At 42.6% G+C, this 9,830-nt stretch overlaps 1 long non-coding RNA gene across 1 annotated transcript; it reads left to right on the top strand.

Annotated features, from left to right (window-relative positions):
- The first annotated feature begins 2,084 nt into the window (after positions 1 to 2,084).
- Positions 2,085 to 3,300, top strand: LOC142160155 (uncharacterized). Its single transcript, XR_012693074.1, has 3 exons — positions 2,085 to 2,140; positions 2,602 to 2,698; positions 2,855 to 3,300. It is a non-coding gene; the product is annotated as an uncharacterized LOC142160155 (long non-coding RNA).
- The last annotated feature ends 6,530 nt before the right edge of the window (positions 3,301 to 9,830 follow it).

Consider the following 9,830-nt stretch of genomic DNA (forward strand, 5'->3'; position numbering starts at 1 on the left):
ATTAATGATATTGTCAGTGCAATGTGGGCTGGTCATATGTTCAACAAAGTGATCTGAGAATGGGACCAGTGCAAGGTAGGAGGAGGCAATGGAATCAATGCAGGAACCACGAGCGTATCACCAGAGCTGGAATAAGGCTCTGGGGGGCCCAGGGCACTTAACCAGGGGGGTTATCATTTTAGACAAATAAACAGGCAATAATGTGAGCACTACTGTTAGCTGCTTGCAGCTCTGCCTTCACCAGCAGTACGGTGTGAGTGGGACATACCTCCCAACTGTCCTTGTAGTCAGACCAAATCCTGACTATCCAGTCACTTACAATTAGAGATGGGCGGACTCGGTTCCCCGAGAAACGAACCCGCCCGAACTTCAGGTATCCGAGTACCGAGCCGAGCCGGCTCGGATCTCTCCCGCCGATTTGGAATTCAAAATGAGGCAAAACGTCATTGTGACGTCGTCGGATCTCGGAGCTCTGTTCTCGCAATGTTTAGAATGAATAAATAGCCGCCTCCACAGCGATCCAGCGCCATTTGAGAGAGGGAGAGAGAATGGGTAGGTCGCAGGATTAGAGCAGGGAGAGAGCAGTAATAGAGCAGGAAGAGAGGAGTATATCGGAGACATTTTTCCAAACATTACAAACTGTTTGGGGTGTCATATTCCCTACTTCTAGAGAAACTATTTTCTGCGTGCAGAAATTGTAATATACTAGCACTATATCTTTCCAAATTTGCACTACAAGTGTTTGGGGTCTCATTAAAATGGATTCACAGCAGTCCACATATGAGCAGAATCAGCAAGCAACTGCTGCTACCAGTCCTGATGGTAGTCTTGAATAAGTGAGGTAAATCTACAGGTAAAAGTTCCAACTGGTGGTGCAGGACACGCTCCTGGGCGGTACTAGGTACTAGATACGCCCACAGCTAGAGCTAGACACGCCCTTTGGACAGAGCAGGACACGCCCCCTTTGACAGTGCGCTGCGTCTAGGTGCTACTTGCACAATCTCCCTGAAATTATTTTTCAAAAGTAGTCAAGTATGTCTCAGATAAGCCTTTATTTACAGTTTATGTGATATGAATTCCCTTATCTGCATCCTCTTAGCACACGTTTATTTAACTGTGCTTTCCTATCTGAGAAACATCCATTCTTTTTATTTTAATATAAATACATGTTTATACATATCTCACAAGAATCTTTCTTTTGGACCCCCAATTCACCGGTTATGTTATAGTTTATTACAGCTTACATCCTTTATATTAGGTTAAGTGTTAATGTTTTTGAGTGTTAGTAGTTGTATTTTATTATAACTTGAACCCAGAAGTATGCGGAGAGGCATGGGTAATTCTCTGATTCTTTAAAAAAAAAAGTGCAATTTAAAAAATTAAATCTTAAGTCTCTCAATAGCCTATTGACATGTTGGGAAGTTTGGTTTATGTGTCAAATTAAAAAACAAAGACCCATACATTAGGAACCATGGGCATTCACAAGAAAACCTCGCACGACCACTATTAGAACTTTTTTGTCCTAATATTTGTTTCTAAACTAATGACATGCAATGCCCAAAACATTGAAACATGTAAATATTGTTGGGGTCACTTTAATGAGCAAATAATGGCTGCGAGGTCATATTAGGTCATAATGTATAGAACATCATTATGATGTCATGCTGCAAAATACTATATATTAGGCCCTCCAGGCTGTTACAAGTCTAAAACATCAAGGACCAACTACCTGTTTACACAATGGTAAGTAAAGCTATGCAGAAATTACTAGCAATATAATTATTAATTATTAGAATAAACCTCTATCAACTGTATGTAGGATTGAAGCTGACATCTATGATAGTGTAACTTTTGTGCCAACGCGAGTATGATTAATGTACTGCTAGTAGAATGTTGCTGTTGGTACTGTAATGTTAAAGAGATAGAAGTTGTCCGAGGTGTCCTTAATTATAAATGTTATTACTGCCAGGAATAAATGTATTCCAGTGATATGCATACTGGTTACTATTACATACATATTACATACTATTCACACATTGCAATGCCAAGATGTATTCATATATATAATTTTACTATTTTTAGGACTTTGATGATCTTGATATAATTAATTTTGATGAATATGATTGGACCAAGAAGAATGGTAAGCATAGTGGTTAAAGTTCTGTAATTGTATTAAACCCTGAATTCTTCCCCTCTGGCATCTAAAAACTATATAAATGAACAGGGACAGACTTGAGCAGGAAAAATAATAATAATAATAAAAAAAAACATTCAGAAAAGGAATTTGTTAAATCTCCCCATCTAGGAAGCAGCCACAGCCCTGGGGGGCTCACTTCTACTGTAGCCCCCAGATAGACATATTCCTATATATTAGGCTAGTTGTGGGAGGATGTTTACATTGGAAGATCAGTCAAGTGTTGTATCAAGCTGTGCCCATGTGCATGCTGCCACTTGTAGTCCCACAAGTATGTACTTTAAATGGTGTATTCCATCTGAAAAAAGTTTCTGTTTCTGTTGAATCTCGGGCGAGTTTCTGTTCTAAACAGGCAATTGGAGATCTCAAGACACCAGTATGACTCTTATTTTGCATTTTATCTATAGAAAAACCTTCTGGGACCATAATGAGCTTCTGGAAAAAACTTTTCATGAAGAATGAGTATAAAGAAACACCGTACGAACGGCTAAAGGAGCCTCCAAAGTAAGTTAAAAATCTAGTACAAATGTACACACTTCCAAACCCTTTCCCAGTGTCTTCCCCTCACAGTATATATATGTATGCCCTGCTAAAATGTCTGTAATGTGCACATGGCTCCCTAGACCTTTGTCATTTACCAGGTTTCTCTTCATTTTGCAGGAAGAACTCCAAGAAAAAGAGGAACAAGAGTCATGCTAAGTAACACCTAAGCATCAGAGAGCCGCCCGCCTTTGTAATCAGTGAAGTAATGCTGCGGAGAGAGTACCCACCTTGTTCAGGTGTAAGTACGGGCTAATCCCCATACTTGCACCTGAAGAAGGCAGGTACTCTCTCCGCAGCAACACCACCCTTCACTCCACCAAAATTCACTCCACCAGGATGGGACCCCTACCGATACCAAAGGCGGCACGTACCAACAGCGTCACATAGCAACGGCGGCACGTATCAACAGCGTCACATACCAAAGGCGGAACGTACCAACGGCGGCACGTATCATCATGAACCGTTAGACTCTGGATCCTACCCTACCTAACCGTGATATAACCACTGAGCCCCTGTATCCTCCCCACCATCAAATAAAAGCAATTCCAATATGTGGGACTGGTTCTTTAGATGGATGAGTGTAGTAGTGTAGTATACAACACATATTGTCCATGCTGATAGTGTGTCCAGGATGCAGTGTTATGGTGCTGTGTGTGTCTTTATATGACTCAGGTCTTGCAGGTGAGTGGGAGCTAGGTGGGAATGACTGAATATGCAGCAGCTGTGAGTGGGCTTGTGGATGTGGAGGGATAAGAATGTGTGGGAATTAATATACTGAGGGAACGGTCTTTAAAGTGTTTTTGTGTGGGGGGGGGTAATAGTATTAATGAGGGGAAACACAAATAAAGGGGTGGCGCTGATGTGCCATTGAGAAACATTATTGGGGAAGTAACTGTAACAGGTGAATTGGGAACTGAAAGAGGCCCTGGAAAGAATTCTTGAACTCATGTGGGCGGGGCCAAATCAGCTGTAGGTGGGGCCACAAGAAAAGTAGGCGGGATTTAGAACTACTAGAAGTTGGTTGCAGTAACATTTAGGAAACCCCATATGTGATGACTTAAGACACAGTGGGTCATTTCTAAAGCAATGCAGGAAAATGCTGCCAATCCTGTGTTATAAAATGACATGAATCCTTTTACATGATCTGCGACTGGTTTATGCCTCTGTGCTCCAACTTGTTTAGTTGCTACTAACACATACTTCCAATATCCCCTTCATAGAAACATATGTGACTGCATTTAATAAGTTTAACTATTACGTAACATGTTGGCACAATCGTATCTGATCAGTCTGCCAGAGCAGCATATGAGACCTCACCGCTCTGTAGCATCTTCCCCTGACGTCATGAGATGCAAACTACCAGACAAACCTCTCTCTTTAATATATAAAATGTGCCCTGTGTGTGTAAGAAAATACAGTAAACATAATCCTTATAATAAATGACTATTCACTGCGATTACCACAAAGGGGAAATGCTTTAAGCATCTGCAAGAAAACACTTTTTTTGTAACAATTGTGTATGAGCCCTAAATGTGCCCAGTGATTGGGGTTTTTTGAATTAATAACAGTGCAGGGAGGGTTGGCAGACAGTGGTATAAGTGAAGGGAAGAGCTAATCCAAGGGTTTGCTGGTGATATAGTATTTACAAAGAAGGAAGGATTAATGATATTGTCAGTGCAATGTGGGCTGGTCATATGTTCAACAAAGTGATCTGAGAATGGGACCAGTGCAAGGTAGGAGGAGGCAATGGAATCAATGCAGGAACCACTAAAGTGTCACCAGAGCTGGAATAAGGCTCTGGGTGGCCCAGGGCACTTAACCAGGGGGGTTATCATTTTAGACAAATAAACAGGCAATAATGTGAGCACTACTGTTAGCTGCTTGCAGCTCTGCCTTCACCAGCAGTACGGTGTGAGTGGGACATACCTCCCAACTGTCCTTGTAGTCAGACCAAATCCTGACTATCCAGTCACTTACAATTAGAGATGGGCGGACTCGGTTCCCCGAGAAACGAACCCGCCCGAACTTCAGGTATCCGAGTACCGAGCCGAGCCGGCTCGGATCTCTCCCGCCGATTTGGAATTCAAAATGAGGCAAAACGTCATTGTGACGTCGTCGGATCTCGGAGCTCTGTTCTCGCAATGTTTAGAATGAATAAATAGCCGCCTCCACAGCGATCCAGCGCCATTTGAGAGAGGGAGAGAGAAGGGGTAGGTCGCAGGATTAGAGCAGGGAGAGAGCAGTAATAGAGTAGGGAGAGAGCAATAATAGAGCAGGAAGAGAGGAGTATATCGGAGACATTTTTCCAAACATTACAAACTGTTTGGGGTGTCATATTCCCTACTTCTAGAGAAACTATTTTCTGCCTGCAGAAATTGTAATATACTAGCACTATATCTTTCCAAATTTGCACTACAAGTGTTTGGGGTCTCATTAAAATGGATTCACAGCAGTCCACATATGAGCAGAATCAGCAAGCAACTGCTGCTACCAGTCCTGATGGTAGTCTTCCCTGTACGTCATCTGGTAAAGCCTATGTAAAAGTACTTAGTCTTCTGAAATCAGAGAAAAAAATCACACAAAAAAACACCTTTTACCGTGTTGAAGAGAAAAAGAGCTGATATACAGGAAAAGTTAACTGCCGATAAAAAAAAAATTGCCAACATGCCATTCTACACAATCAGTGGCAAAGAAAGAATGATGCCTTCGCCTTTCTCTATTAGTGCAAGATCTAAAAATGTAACTGACCCTTCTTGTACGGTCACTCGTGACCAGGCAAGACCAAGTAATTCGGAGTCCAAAGTGGTGCACAACTACTGTTATGTGTGAAAGCCGAGGTGGAAGAAAACAGTAAGGCATTAGAGGAAAATGTATGCTCAGAATCAGAAATGACACCAATACCTGAAGAGAGTCCACCCACCAGTGGTATGTCTAATCATGACCATTCTGTTAGTGTACCCATAAAGAAGGGCTCTTTCAGCAGTTCTGCTGATGTGTGCCAGAACAGCCTGAGTGTAGCCGGTGATACACCAATTGAGGATGCCACTTTGGAATTGGAAGAGGATGAAGGGGACATTTGTGTAGCCGACGAGGCTACACGCTGCTAATGTTGATGAGGATGAGGTTGTTTGTGTCAATCCTGCACCAGTGGAAGCAGTTCACCGAGTCGCAAAGCAGATCACAGACGGCATGGTGACTATGGTAGTGTTACATCTGCGTCCAATGTCCGCTATAAACGCAGCAGGTTTTTCACAGTTAATTGATGCATTGTGTCCCCGTTACAAAATTCTATCACGACACCATTTTTCATGAAAAGTTATTCCGCAAATGTACCAAAACGTTCGTAAAAATGTAGTAATTGGGCTCAAAAATTCCATTCTGCCCACTGTTCACTTAATCACAGATATGTGGACAAGTGGAAATGGCCAAACCAAAGATTATATGACTGTGACAGCCCACTAGGTTGGTCATTCGCCATCACCAGCAGGAACAGCAGCAGCATCTACACCGCTACGTAACATTTGTCACAGGCAGGCCACTCTTTGTATCACTGGCTTCACTAACAGGCATACAGCTGATAACTTGTTACGAAAATTAAGGGATGTCATTGATACATTTATACCACTTGGACTCTCCCCAGAATATGTTATTTCTGATAAAGCCAACAATATTGTGCGAGCATTACAGCTGGGTGAATTCAATCACATTCCCTGTTTTGCTCACACAATAAACTTGGTGGTGCAGAGCTTCTTGAAAAATAACCATGAGGTGCAGGAGATGCTTTCAGTGGCCCGTAAAATTTCGGGACATTTCCGCCATTCTGCCACAGCATGTAGGATATTGCAGCAGCTCGAAGAACAATATAACTTGCTCTCCAGCAACTTAAGCAAGAGGTGTTAACAAGGTGGCATTCCACCCTGTACATCCTTCAGAGGATGGAGGAACAGCGCAAAGCCATACAAGCTTATTGCACAAGCCATGACATTGGGAAGGAGGGGGAATGTATTTCAGTCTTGCATAGTGGAGAATCCTTTCTGTGCTGTGAAAGGTGCTGAAACCATTTGAAGTTGTGATATGTGAAGTGAGTTCAGACTCTGCCTGCTTGAGCCAAGTAATTCCCTTAATTCGACTTTTGGAAAAGCAGATTGACAAACTGAAGGAGGAGATGAAAGAAAGCAATTCCACAAAGTATGTTGGCCTTGTAGATGAAGTACTTAATTCGCTTCGCAATAATCCAAGAGTTATTAAAAGAAGTCGGAACACTACGTTGTGGCAACTGTGCTTGATCCAAGGCTTAAGACCTACATTGATTCTATGCTTCCTAATCACCGAGATCTGAACAGTTGCAAGGAGCTATTGGTCAGCAAGTTGTCCCCTGAACTGGGGCTTGGTTTGACGACGTCTCCTCCTTCAGTTTCTCAGGCAGCTGCTGCTCGCAAAAAAATGGGCTTTCCAAAGAGAAGCAGGGATGATGCAGGTGGCAGACCACAACAATTTAACATCTGGGGGTAAATGTATGAATCTCCGGATTCTTCATCTCCAGCGTGTTCAGCCTCTTCAGCGCTTAAATTTAAAGCGGCGCTGCATTGTAAAGGGAAGTTTCCCTTTACAATGCAGCGCCGCTTTAAATTTAAGCGCTGAAGAGGCTGAACACGCCGGAGATGAAGAATCCGGAGATTCAAACATTTACCCCCTGGGCTGGTTTAAAAGATTTTACCCAAAAATGTGTGACCTTGGCCATAACTCCATCTAATCCTACTATTAACATGCAAAGGATGGTGGAGGATTATTTTCAAGAGTTAATTGATATAGAAATGTCAGACAGTCCCTTTCCATACTGGGAGGAAATACAAGCCATTTGGAAACCCATGTACAAACTTGCTTTGCAATTCCTAAGCTGCCCACCCTCCAGTGTGTACTCAGAAAGAGTATTCAGCACAGCCGGGAACCTTGTCAGTGATCGACGTAGGAGATTACTTCCTAAAAATGTGGAAAAGATGATGTTCATCAAAATGAACTACATCTTCCACGAGGAAGGCCTTTACCGGCAAATACATCCAAGTACTGACACTTCTCTAATGGCGGATTCCAGCGGAGATGAATTAATAGGCTGTGATGATGATGTACACACTGATGAGGGTGAGGATGATGCTGAAGACGATGACGATAACATATTTTAAAAAACTTTCACTATAAGTGTAGGGTGTAATCTAGACCCAAACAAAACAGCTGCTTTGGCCATTTCTATTTATCGTACAGTCTTTGAAGGCTGTTTTTTTTCTATTACACTATAAGTGTAGGGTGTAATATACAGATAGACACCAAACTGCCATTTTGCTATGAATTTCTATTGCTCTGTTTAGTGCGTTGTCTGGCACCCTGGATTGGTGTGTGTCTGATAAAAGCACAAATCTCGGGGGGGGGGGGGGAGGTCAGCGCTCGTTGACATTTATTAGCTGTAGAATTACCGCACTTATCCAAGAAACAGGTGGAGCACTCGTTGCCATATATTAGCTGTAGAATTACATCACTTATCCAAGAAACTGGTGGAGCAATTGCTCATTGCCATGTATTAGCTGCAGAATTACCTCACTTATCCAAGAAACAAGTGGAGCACTCGTTGCCATATATTAGCTGTAGAATTACCTCACTTATCCAAGAAACTGGTGGAGCACTCATTGCCATATATTACCTGTAGAATTACCTCAATTATCCAAGAAACTGGTGGAGCGATCGCTCGTTGCCATCTATTACCTGTAGATTTACCTCACTTATCCAAAAAACATGTGAAGCACTCGTTGCCATGTATTAGCTGTAGAAATACCTCATTTATCCAAGAAACTGGTGGAGCACTCTTTGCCATATATTAGCTGTAGAATTACCTCACTTATCCAAGAAACTGATGGAGCACTCGTTGCCATATATTAGCTGTAGAATTACCTCACTTATCCAAGAAACTGGTGGAGCACTTGTTGCCATATATTAGCTGTAGAATTACCTCACTTATCCAAGAAACTGGTGGAACGATCGCTCATTGCCATGTATAACCTGTAGATTTACCTCACTTATTCAAGAAACACGTGAAGCGCTCGTTGCAATGTTTCCTAGATGTGGTAGGAACTGCCGTGTGTTTGAGTCATTGCTCTGTCGCTTACCATCCAGACAGATCGCTGCTGTATTTGGCTGAAAGTATATTAAAAGCATATTGTGACCTGTGAGTTGGTCAACATTGAATGGAAATGACAAAATGATACTTAAATTATGTTATTTTAGCCCCAAAAAATGGAATTTTGAAAAAAAAAAAGCAAAACAAAACCAAACAAAACCAAAACACACAAGGACGGTTTGGGCAAAACCAAAACACGAGGGTTAGTGAGCATCTCTACTTGCAATATATATATATATATATATTCATTGTAAAACTATCACACTCCATTTACACACATTCCCATTACATTTTCAATACCACCACTTTGACCACTGGTGCGAGGTATATACAGATTTCCACAGGTAACGATCACTGCTGGTTACAATTGTCTTCTATTTCTGTGAATTGGCCGCTGCATTCTCATCGCTTCAGCCCACAAAGTGTCTGCTCCCCCCATGGGTCTGCTCCCCCCATGGGTCTGCTCCCCCCATGGGTCTGCACCCCCCATGTGTCTGCTCCCCCCATGTGTCTGCTCCCCCCATGTGTCTGCTCCCCCCATGGGTCTGCTCCCCCCATGTGTCTGCTCCCCCCATGGGTCTGCTCCCCCCATGGGTCTGCTCCCCCCATGTGTCTGCTCCCCCCATGGGTCTGCTCCCCCCATGTGTCTGCTCCCCCCATGGGTCTGCGACACCAACACATAAATATATTGAGAATAGAAACATGAGCGTAGCTGATGTGACCTTTCCTTCATTACTAAACTCTACATTTCCATAACTGTATTATCCCGTCACGCACAATAAATTATTAAATGTAAACAGTTTGTGTTAATAATAGCACTAATTTGGAGTAAGCCATAATTAAGTGAGTTGGCACGATGGGTAATACCATATAACTGGGAACACTCCCTGCAATTCTGCCAGTTTGGGCACCTGCCCTCGGAACAAA

The sequence above is a fragment of the Mixophyes fleayi genome, chromosome 6 (assembly GCF_038048845.1).
Source record: "Mixophyes fleayi isolate aMixFle1 chromosome 6, aMixFle1.hap1, whole genome shotgun sequence".
Lineage (NCBI taxonomy): Eukaryota > Metazoa > Chordata > Amphibia > Anura > Limnodynastidae > Mixophyes > Mixophyes fleayi.